Genomic DNA, 10,563 nt, shown 5'->3' with positions numbered 1-10,563 from the left:
CTCTGCCCTTCTCTAATAACCTCTCTCTCCAACATCACTGAAGCAGAGCTTACTCATCTCCTTTCCAAATCACGCCTCACCACCTGTGCAATTGACCCCATCCCTTCCCACCTGCTCCCCAACCTCACTAACATGATCATTCCAGCCCTAACCCATCTCTTCAACCTATCCCTAACTTCTGGTACCTTCCCCTCTGCCTTCAAACATGCCACCATAACACCCATCCTCAAAAAATCAAACCTTGACCCAACAGCTATGCCCAGCTATCGCCCCATATCACTGCTCCCGTTTGTTTCCAAACTCCTTGAACAGCATGTCCATGCTCAACTTTCCTCCCACCTCTCATCTAACTCCCTCCTTGACATCCTGCAATCTGGCTTCCGCCCCCACCACTCCACTGAAACTGCCCTGACCAAAATTACTAATGACTTACTTACAGCCAAAGCTAACAGACAGTTCTCCATCCTCCTCCTTCTTGACCTGTCCTCTGCCTTTGACACAGTTGACCACTGCCTACTGCTACAGATTCTTTCTTCCCTTGGCATCAAAGACCTTGCCCTGTTCTGGATTTCCTCATACCTTTGTGACCGCACATTTAGCGTTTCCCACTCCCACACTACCTCCTCATCCCGCCCCCTCTCTGTTGGTGTCCCCCAAGGCCCTGTCCTGGGGCCCCTACTTTTTTCCATCTATACTCTTGACCTAGGACAACTCATAAAGTCCCATGGCTTCCAGTACCACCTGTATGCAGATGACACTCAGATCTACCTCTCTGGCCCAGATGTCACCTCTCTGCTGTCCAGAATCCTGGAGTGTCTATCAGCCATATCCTCCTTTTTCACCTCTCGCTTCCTAAAACTCAACATAGACAAAACTGAACTCATTATCTTTCCTCCATCTCACGTATCTTCCCTATCCAATCTATCTATTATGGTAAACGGCATCACGCTCTCTCCCGCTCCTGAAATCCGCTGCCTCGGAGATACTCTCGACTCTGCCCTGTCCTTCAAACCACACGTCCAATCTCTTGCCACCTCCTGTCGCCTCCAACTCAAAAATATTTCCAAAATCCGTCCCTTCCTCAGTCCTCAATCTACTAAAACTCTTGTACATGCCCTCATCATCTCCCGCCTTGACTACTGCAACACTCTCCTCTGTGGCCTCCCTGCTAACTCTTGCACCACTCCAGTCTGTCCTCAATTCTGCTGCCCAACTAATCCACCTCTCTCCTCGCTACTCCATCTCCCCCCTCTGCAAATCCCTCCACTGGCTCCCAATTCCCCAACTAATACAGTTCAAACTACTAACACTGACCTACAAAGCCATCCACAACCTTTCCCCTCCCTATATCTCTGAACTAATGTCCCAATATCTTCCCTCACGTAATCTTCGATCCTCCCAAGACCTCCTACTCTCTTCCACACTTATTCGTTCCTCACACAACCGCCTCCAAGATTTCTCTCGAATATCCCCTATCCTCTGGAATGCCATGTCTCAACATGTCCGATTATCCACCACCCTCGGATCCTTCAAACAGAACCTGAAAACCCATCTTTTCAGGAAAGCATACAGCCTGCAATGACCATTCTGTCACCTCACCACCGCCTGAGCTGCCGCCTCATCACCACCAGAGCTGCTTCACCCCCGACCTTCTGTCTCTTCCCCACTATCTCATAGAATGTAAGTCCGCAAGGACAGGGTCCCCTCCCCTCTGTACCAGTCTGTCATTGTAAATTTGTTTACTGTTAACGATATCTATAACTTTGCATGTAACCTCCCCTCTCATGTACAGCACCATGGAATTAATGGCGCTATATAAATAAATAATAATAATAATAATAATAATAATTAAAAAAAAAAAAAGGTCCTGGAGTGGCAGGACCTTTTTTTTTTTTTTAATTATTATTATTATTATTATTATTTATTTATATAGCGCCATTAATTCCATGGTGCTGTACATGAGAGGGGAGGTTACATGCAAAGTCTCCAGATCTCAACCCCATAGAAAACCTTTGGAGGGATTTGAAAGTCCGTGTTGCCCAGCGACAGGCCCAAAACATCACTGCTCTAGAGAAGATCAGCATGGAGGAATGGGCCAAGATACCACCAACAGTGTGTGCCAACCTTGTGAAGACTTACAGAAAACATTTGACCTCTGTCATTGCCAACAAAGGATATAGTATAACAAAATACTGAGAAGAACTTTTGTTAATGAACAAATACTTATCTTCCACCATAATTTGCAAAATAAATCTTGCCAAATCAGACAAGGTGATTTTCTGGATTTGTTTTCTCATTTTGACTCTCATAGTTGTGGTCTACCTATGGTGTCAATTACAGGCCTCTCTCATGTTTTTAAGTGGGAGAACTTGCACAATTGGTGGCTGACTAAATCCTTTTTTCCCCACTGTATATATAAAAGCAAAACCTAGAGAGTGCTTAATTTGTGAAAAAAATTGCAATGGATCAAAAGTAAAAGAAACTCAATTAAAAGGGCATCGTTGTGCATTTTATATATTGACCGAAGCCCCCCCCACACACACACACAATAAATAGCCGTACGCCAAACCATTGCTCAACCCAGCTCTCACTTCTGAGTGCCCCATAAACTGGAACATTTGGCCCCGGCGATCGCTCCTGTGTTTTCTATGAGTGAGCTGCTGTCAGACAGCTTATGTCGTAGAGAACTAAAGGATCAACCATTGGAAATCCAACATGCTGGAACGGGAGGACCCCCCATGCATATTAGGCCATCGGACGAGCCCTTTGATATTGGCCACAGCTGAAGGAAGAAGTGGGAGGAGAAATGCTGCAAGAAAAAAAATAAAATGTTGAAATTTTGAAAAAAATACAATTTGTGAAACCGCCATTTTCCCCCATATTTGCAATGTTTACTTAACGTGCCCTGCACCGACTGTTACTGTCCAATAAGGGCTGCGAGATGCCAGTGTGAAACACATAGATTCTCTTTTGGTCTCTGAATCTATGGACCCAAATCATTATTGGATTTGTGCCATTTTTTATCAAATTTTTGTTTTTTTTTTAGCCTGCTTTTGATTTGCGACATTTTTTTTTTTAAAGTATTTTAACTGTGTCTGCTCTTTTGATTCTTTTTATATGCACCAATATGGGTGTGTTTTTTTATTTCAAATTATTTTCTGCCTATTTATCACTTGCACCTTTTCAAAAAGTCACTCATTTTTTGGGCTAAATTTTATGTACTCCAGTTTTTTTTTATTTGCGCAGAAATTTTAGCAAACAAATAACAAAAAGCTTAGGCACGCAAAGTGGTATTTATCAGCTGTTGCTCTGTTGTCGCTATGAGGGTATTGAGTTCTGTAATCTCCTTCTGCAAGAAATCAATGGTCAGTATCATGGGCGGACATACCGCCGGTTCAACCGGTGCGTTTCACACGGGCCCATAGGCTCCAGGGTGCCCCTGCAGGGCGGCTAACGAGGAGGGCTCTCTGGATATTTTCTCCGGGCCCGAGGCTCCGGGGGCCCCTGGCCAGATTGCCCTCATGTGCAACAGTCTTGCAGCGAGGGGCAGGGAGCGATCCAAGCAGCTCCGCTGCCTGCAAGAGAAAATTGCAAGTATCCATCCATCCTGCTTCCTACCCGCCGTCTGTGACACAGAGGAGCTTGCCGCTGAATGACGTCATAATTCAGCGGCCGCTGCTGTAGCAGAGCGAAGAAGCACGGCCGCGGGTGATGCTGCAGACAGGTGAGAGCGGAGAGAGGTGGCATGGTGTCTGTGTGAGTGTGTGTGTGATTGTGTGTGTGTGTGTTAGTGAGTGTGTGTGAGTGTGTGTGTATGTATGTCTGTGTGTGTCTGTGTGTGTGTAGGTGGAGCTGTCTGGCCCTGGAGGAGAAGGTCAACCGTCAATGATGGGGGCATGAGGAGAAGGCAGTGATGGGGAGAGAAGGCCATGATGCCTGGGCCCTGGGGTGATGGGAGAAGGTCATGATGGGGTGATGGGAGAAGGCCATGATGGGGTGATGGAGAGAAGACATTAATGGGATCATGGGAGTGATGGTGAGAAGACAATGATGGCAGTGATGGAGAAGGCCATGATGGGGTGATGGGGAGAGGGGAGTGATGGGGAGAGGGTTAATGATGGGGTGATGGAGAAGGCAATGATGGGAGTGATTTGGAGAATGCAATAATGGGAGTGATGGGGAGAAGGCAATGATGGGGTTATGGGAGAAGGCCATGATGGGGTGATGGGGAGAAAGCCATGATGGGATGATGGGAAGAAGGCCATGATGGGGTGATGAGGAGGAGGCCATGATGGGGTGATGGGGAGGAGGCCATGATGGGGTGATGGTGAGGAGGCCGTGATGGGGAGAAGGCCATGATGGGGTGATGGGGAGAATGCCATGATGGGGAGGAGGCCAGGATGGAGTGATGGGGAGAAGGCCATGATGGGGTGATGGGGAGAAGGCAACGATGGGGAGAAGGCAATGATGGGGTGATGGGGAGGAGGCCATGATGGGGTGATGGGGAGAAAGCCATGATGAGGTGATGGGGAGAAGACCACGATGGGGAGAAGGCCATGTTGGGGTGATGGGAGAAGGCCATGATGGGGAGAAGGCAATGATGGGGGTGATGGAGAGGGCAATGATGGGGTGGTGGGGGAAAAAGAAATGATGATGGGGGTGGGGGAGAATGCAATGATAGTGGTGGTGGAAAGGGCAGTAATCGGGGTGGTGGAGGAAGAAATGATGGAGGTGGTGGAATGGGCAATGATGGGGTGGTGGGGGGAGAAAGCAAAGATATTTGTGGGGGAGAAGAAAATGATGGAGGTGGTGAAGAGGGCAATGATGGGGTGGGGGAGAGGACAATAATGGGTTGCGAGGGGAGGAGGACAATGAGGGGTTTGGGGGATTGGGATGGGAGGAAGGGGGACTTATAATGGCCTTAGGAATAGGGGGAGGTGGAGGAAGACATTATTATCGCTTATTATGTCTAACACAGTCCCTTAGTATATACATTAGTGTACGTACTTATTATGTGTAACAAAGTCCCTTAGTATATAGTGTACTCACTAATTCTGTATAACACCATCTTTAGTCACATAGTTTCCTCTTTTATTATGTATAACACCGTCCCCTATTACGTACCATCCTCTCTAGTTATATATGGTGCCATCCCTTATTATATAGCTTCCTCTGCTGTTATGTATAGTGCTGTCTCTTACTTAGTGTATTCTTGTTAATTTTGTTATTCACAGCACCCTCTTTTATTACATAGTCCCCTCTCTTTTTACATATAAATTGACTGCTGATCGAGGAGCCGGTGACTAAACTACCAGTCCATCAGCTCCTCCATTAGAAAGGACGCTTTTGCATGCTCCATCAGCCATCACTGCATTATACAGCTAACAAGACAGGACGGTATGTAATAAAAAACGGGGCTCTATATAATCCAATATGTAAGGGACGGTACTGTACATGACAAGAGAGGGCACTGTATAATAGGGGACGACAATATACATAATAAAGTAGACTATGTAATATATATACATGTATGTGTGTGTGGCTATATATATATATATATGTACAGTATATATATATACACACACACATGTAGCTTTGACGCCATGAAAGGAGGGGGGTCCAGACACAGTTCTTGCACAGGGGCCCCAAGCTGTCAGTGTCCGCCCCTGGTCATTATGATTATGTCCATTGAACATTTATTGAGGATAGCCTCAAATTTAGTACAATAGTCTGTATTCTCCTGAAAGAGGGTTGGTCTTTAGGGGACCCTCAGACCCCTAGGGATACGCTGGACTTTATGGTATTCTGCTAGTGTTACGCAATGTAGATCCAAGGTCGAGAGTCTGCTGAGGTCCTTCTCGAAGTCTCGAGTCCGTATTTCTTCCGTGGACGTATGTAGAAAAGAACCTGGAGTGGTAACCTTCGAGATGATGTTAGAAGCCTCCTCCGGGTTAATTGATAATGTTGAAAAAGACATTTATCAATCAGGAGCAGCTGCTTTAATTATTTGTATATATTTCCATACAGATTCTGCTTGAAAAAGGCATGCTTATGCCGAAACATTGCAGAAGATAATCTGTCTTTCTATTGAGTTTTCCTTATTTTTGCCTTTTTGTATGGTGGTGGTATTTGCCTCGTTGTTCTACATTGGACAACAAATTTTCATTTGAGTGCCCAAGCTTTTTGTTATTTGATTGCTACTTACATACCATGGAGCGCCACCTCTGGAGTTCAGTGAACACCCCTTATGTTCTCCAACGAAATTTTAGCAAAGCCAGACATCGCGGCACTGAGCCCGTAGGTACCGCAGCACTGAGCACATAGGTACCGCGGCACTGAGCCCATAGGTACTGCAGTACTCGTAGTGCACGTAGACTGCACAGCACTGAGCCTGTAGACGCCGCCTTACTGAGCTCGTAGCCATCGCGGCACTGAGCCCATAGGCACTGCGGCTCTGAGCTCGTGGGCTCCACGGCACTGAGCTGGTAGGCACAGTGGCACTGAGCTCGTAGCTACTGTGGCACTGAGCTCGTAGGCTCCACAGCACTGAGCTTGTAGGTTTCACGGCACCGAGCCTGTAGGCACTGTGGCACTGAGCTCGTAGGCACCGCGGCACTGAGCCCGTAGGCACCGCGGCACTGAGCCCGTAGATACTGCAGCACTGAGCCCATAGGCACCGCGGCACTGATCCAGTAGGCACCGCTGATGATAGAGAAGCTTCCAATCCAACATTACTGGTGCTGTTTCAGCAAATCGTAGTAACACTGGTTGTCCAGCTAAATACAGTATATTGGTTTTATTGGGGATTACAACCAGACTTCTGGATTATCAGATTGCCACATATGGGATTTTTATTGTTTGTCACGACTCAAAAAGGATCCCTCGGACAGACTTGGCACAAGCCATTGCATTTAGCGGGTCTCAGACACCCCCTTCCCTTCACCCTTTAACCCTATACAGTGATCTAAACTTACAACACGGCCATCGGTGTGAGTAGTTGCTGGTCATAGGAGCGAGTTTCAGGTAGGAGTGGCCGGGTCACCAACTCAAGTATCAAAAACAAGGAGCAAAATTAAAGAATAGTCAGGGGGAATAAATAGTGCCAAATAGCTAAGATTTGTCAAAGCAAAAAGACCAGGGCTAAGGGAGTCAAAGAATGAGATAAAGACAGGATCACACAGTCATAGGAGGTAAAATAATATTCAGCAACTCTCAGCCAATTGCAGGACGTTTCAATAGGGTGTTGTGTTGCCATATTGGTCATATCAGGTGATTAAGTGTGGCAGAAAGGCAAACAGCCTGGCTGGGTGGAAACACAATCACAATCACCAGCAATACAGATACTTAGTTGAATGGCGAGTGCGCAGCCTTGTGCTACTACTAATTGCAAAGACGGCACCGACATCATCTAAGAATGCTGCCATCTCACCCGCCAGCTGCTCTCAAAGACAGTGCAGTGGCGTATGGCGACAGAGGCAGGGTCAGGTATAGTCTCCCGTACACAGTTGCCGATTTCAGTGGGACCAAGTGTTAATCTATCCTATGTGTATGGGGGTCCTCTCTCCTGACAGAAGACTTCAGGGAAAAGAATGGTTGGGCATGTTGCATTTTACATGCCTGATCTTTTTATTCTCACCACTTTCATAGGTGTCTGTTAACAGCTTTTTCCTCTCGTTCCATGGAGAACACACGCATTCTTGGCTTGGCTAAATTTGTATTTGTAGGGTGGTGGAGTATGGGAAATAGGCCTGTCAGATGAAGTCAATGTAAAACCAGTACTGGTGCAAGTCGCTAAAAGTGGACAGTGACCGCAATGTGATGGTCAGTCAGAGAAACCAACCCTAAGGCCGGGATCACACATGCGAGGAATACGGCTGAGTCTCGCATGTTAATGTCCGGCACTGCCGCCGGCACTCGGGTCGGAACATGCGGCCGCATAGCAATGCATGGAGCCACATGCTCCGCTCCTGAGTGCCAGCAGTAGTCCCAGGTATTAACTTGCGAGACTCGGTTGTATTCCTCGCATATGTGATCCCTGCCTAAGAGATAAGAAGTAATCTGAGAACAATCCAATCATTGGGCTGTACCCGCCTACTATTGCTGGGCCTCACTGACACTCCCCCCGTAGGAGAGACCAAATATAATTCGCGTTGACTACTTAGTTGCGGTTTCGTCCAGTATATTCCTTTGTGGCCTTTGGCCACGCTGCTGGTAACAACTTGTCTCATATAACGAGCAGTAGTAACCAATAAACTGCATGATATATATGAATGGGAAACTTGTCAGACAGGTTTTGGGCATGCAGAGTTTCCCTCTGTCTCCTCCGCAGCTTGTCTCTTCACTTGTTGGCTATAGAATTAGAGGAAAATGTAGAAGACTGGAAAGGATATAAAAAGTAATTAGACAGAGAATGTTGGGGTTGTGGGGGTTTAAGAGCTCTGATAATGACCCCGATTCAATCTCAGGGTCCTTGGTTGAAAGATTCACAGTGGGCCTCTTGAAGGACTGTTCTTCCTCTGTTCACCAAACTAACCTCACGTTTCAAAGGGTTATTCCCATTTTTAGAAGTCACTGTGGCGCCCCCAGGGGTATGGTCGCCACAGTGGCTTTGCCTTCCTCCTGGGGAGGGTAATGCCAGGCTTAGAGGCAGGGCAGTTTCTAGGGAATTTTGCCAACAGGGCGAACATCGAAAAAGCGCCCCCCCCGAACATTAACATGCTGAATACTTTAGATAAACTTAGATGAACGTGTCTTACCTTTGCATCAATCCAATCCTCGAAGGCATCACCCCCCGATATTACACACAAAGACAGCAGGCTAAGAGTGGCGCCCCTGAGGCTTCAGTTGCCACAGAGGTACTGCACCTTCTCCTAAGGTGTGGTACCCCACCATCCAGGTAGGGTGGGAACTCCCTTTCACATTTCAACACCTGCACCCCACACACAGGATAGTTCAGCAGGGACCCATCCATGCTTTATGCTGGAAAGGTCATAGGGTGCCTTTTGTGGTCCCTGGCTTCGTAACACGAGAGGTGCTGGGGAGGCGGGTGGAGTTAGCTATAAAAGAGAGTGAAGGTGTAGGATTTCAGGGCAGTCTGGGGTGAGTCCCAGAGAAGGAGGTCAGTCAGACGAGGGTCTGAGAGAGAGAGAGAGAGAGAGAGAGCAGGCTGACAGCAGGTCACCCATAAAGGAGAGGTACCGACCTATACCCCCAACACAATACCAATGTGCTAAGAGTATGGTGAGAGAGATGAAGGAAGCAGGCGTTATCAGAGACAGTTGTAGCCCCTGGGCAGCTCCCATAGTTTTTGTAAAGAAAAAGGATGGTACTATGAGAATGTGTGTTGATTACAGGAAAATTAACAGCATTACACATAAAGACGCCTACCCACTACCTAGACTTGAGGTATTATTAGCTGCACTTAAAACTGCTAACTACTTTTCCACCTTAGATCTCACTAGTGGGTATTGGCAGGTTCCTGTGGCAGAGGCAGACAAGGAGAAAACAGCATTTACCACTCCAATGGGTCTCTGTGAGTTCAATTATATGCCATTCGGGCTCTGCACAGCCCCAGGAACATTTCAAAGGCTGATGGAGTGCTGCCTGGGACACATGAACTTTGAGACGGTCCTGTTGTACCTGGATGATATCATTGTTTTCTCCAAAACCTATGAAGATCATCTGGAACACCTGGCTGAAGTGTTTGACGCTTTGTCCAATTTTGGCCTGAAGGTGAAGCCCTCCAAGTGCCACCTCCTGAAGCCCAAGGTGCAGTACCTCGGTCATGTGGTCAGTGCAGAAGGTGTGGCACCAGATCCTGATAAGGTCACAGTCATTCGGGACTGGCCGAAGCCCAGCAACCTTCATGAAGTACGTCAATTCCTTGGACTGGTAGGCTACTACCGAAGATTCATCAAAGGCTTTACTGAAATAGCCACCCCTATGCAAAATCTTCTGGTGGGGCAGTCCAAGAAGAACAAACAGAAAAATTCCACCTTTGAATGGACTAAAGAGTTGGAAAGGTCCTTCACCAGATTGAATATGGCTCTCACAGGAGATGAAGTTCTGGCCTACCCAGATTATGACAAACCCTTTGTGCTGTACACTGATGCCAGCAACGTGGGACTAGGAGCAGTACTGTCGCAGGTACAGAATGGGAAAGAAAGAGTGATAACCAGCGCCAGCAGGAAGCTGCGTCCCACTGAAAGGAACCCTGACAACTACAGTTCTTTCAAGCTGGAGTTCCTTGCCATAGTCTGGGCTGTCACCGAAAGGTTCAAACATTACCTAGCCTCCGCCAAGTTCACTATCTTCACGGACAACAGCCCGTTGGCGCACTTGGACACTGCAAAACTAGGTGCACTGGAACAGCGATGGATGACTCGGCTATCTAACTATGAGTTTACCATCAAGTACCGGGCAGGGCACAAGAATGCCAATGCTGATGCGCTGTCCAGAATGCCTAACCTACCAGATGCAGGAGAAGACCATGAGGCTCTTGAAGAAATAGAGTTACCTCCCTTCCACCGGCCACTTGCGGCCCAGCATGCTCAAGGAGTGAGA

The sequence above is a fragment of the Dendrobates tinctorius genome, unplaced genomic scaffold, assembly GCF_039654945.1.
Source record: "Dendrobates tinctorius isolate UK_male_01 unplaced genomic scaffold, ASM3965494v1 ptg000028l, whole genome shotgun sequence".
NCBI lineage: Eukaryota > Metazoa > Chordata > Amphibia > Anura > Dendrobatidae > Dendrobates > Dendrobates tinctorius.
The sequence above is the reverse complement of the archived record's forward strand: the minus strand, read 5'-3'. Positions refer to the sequence as shown.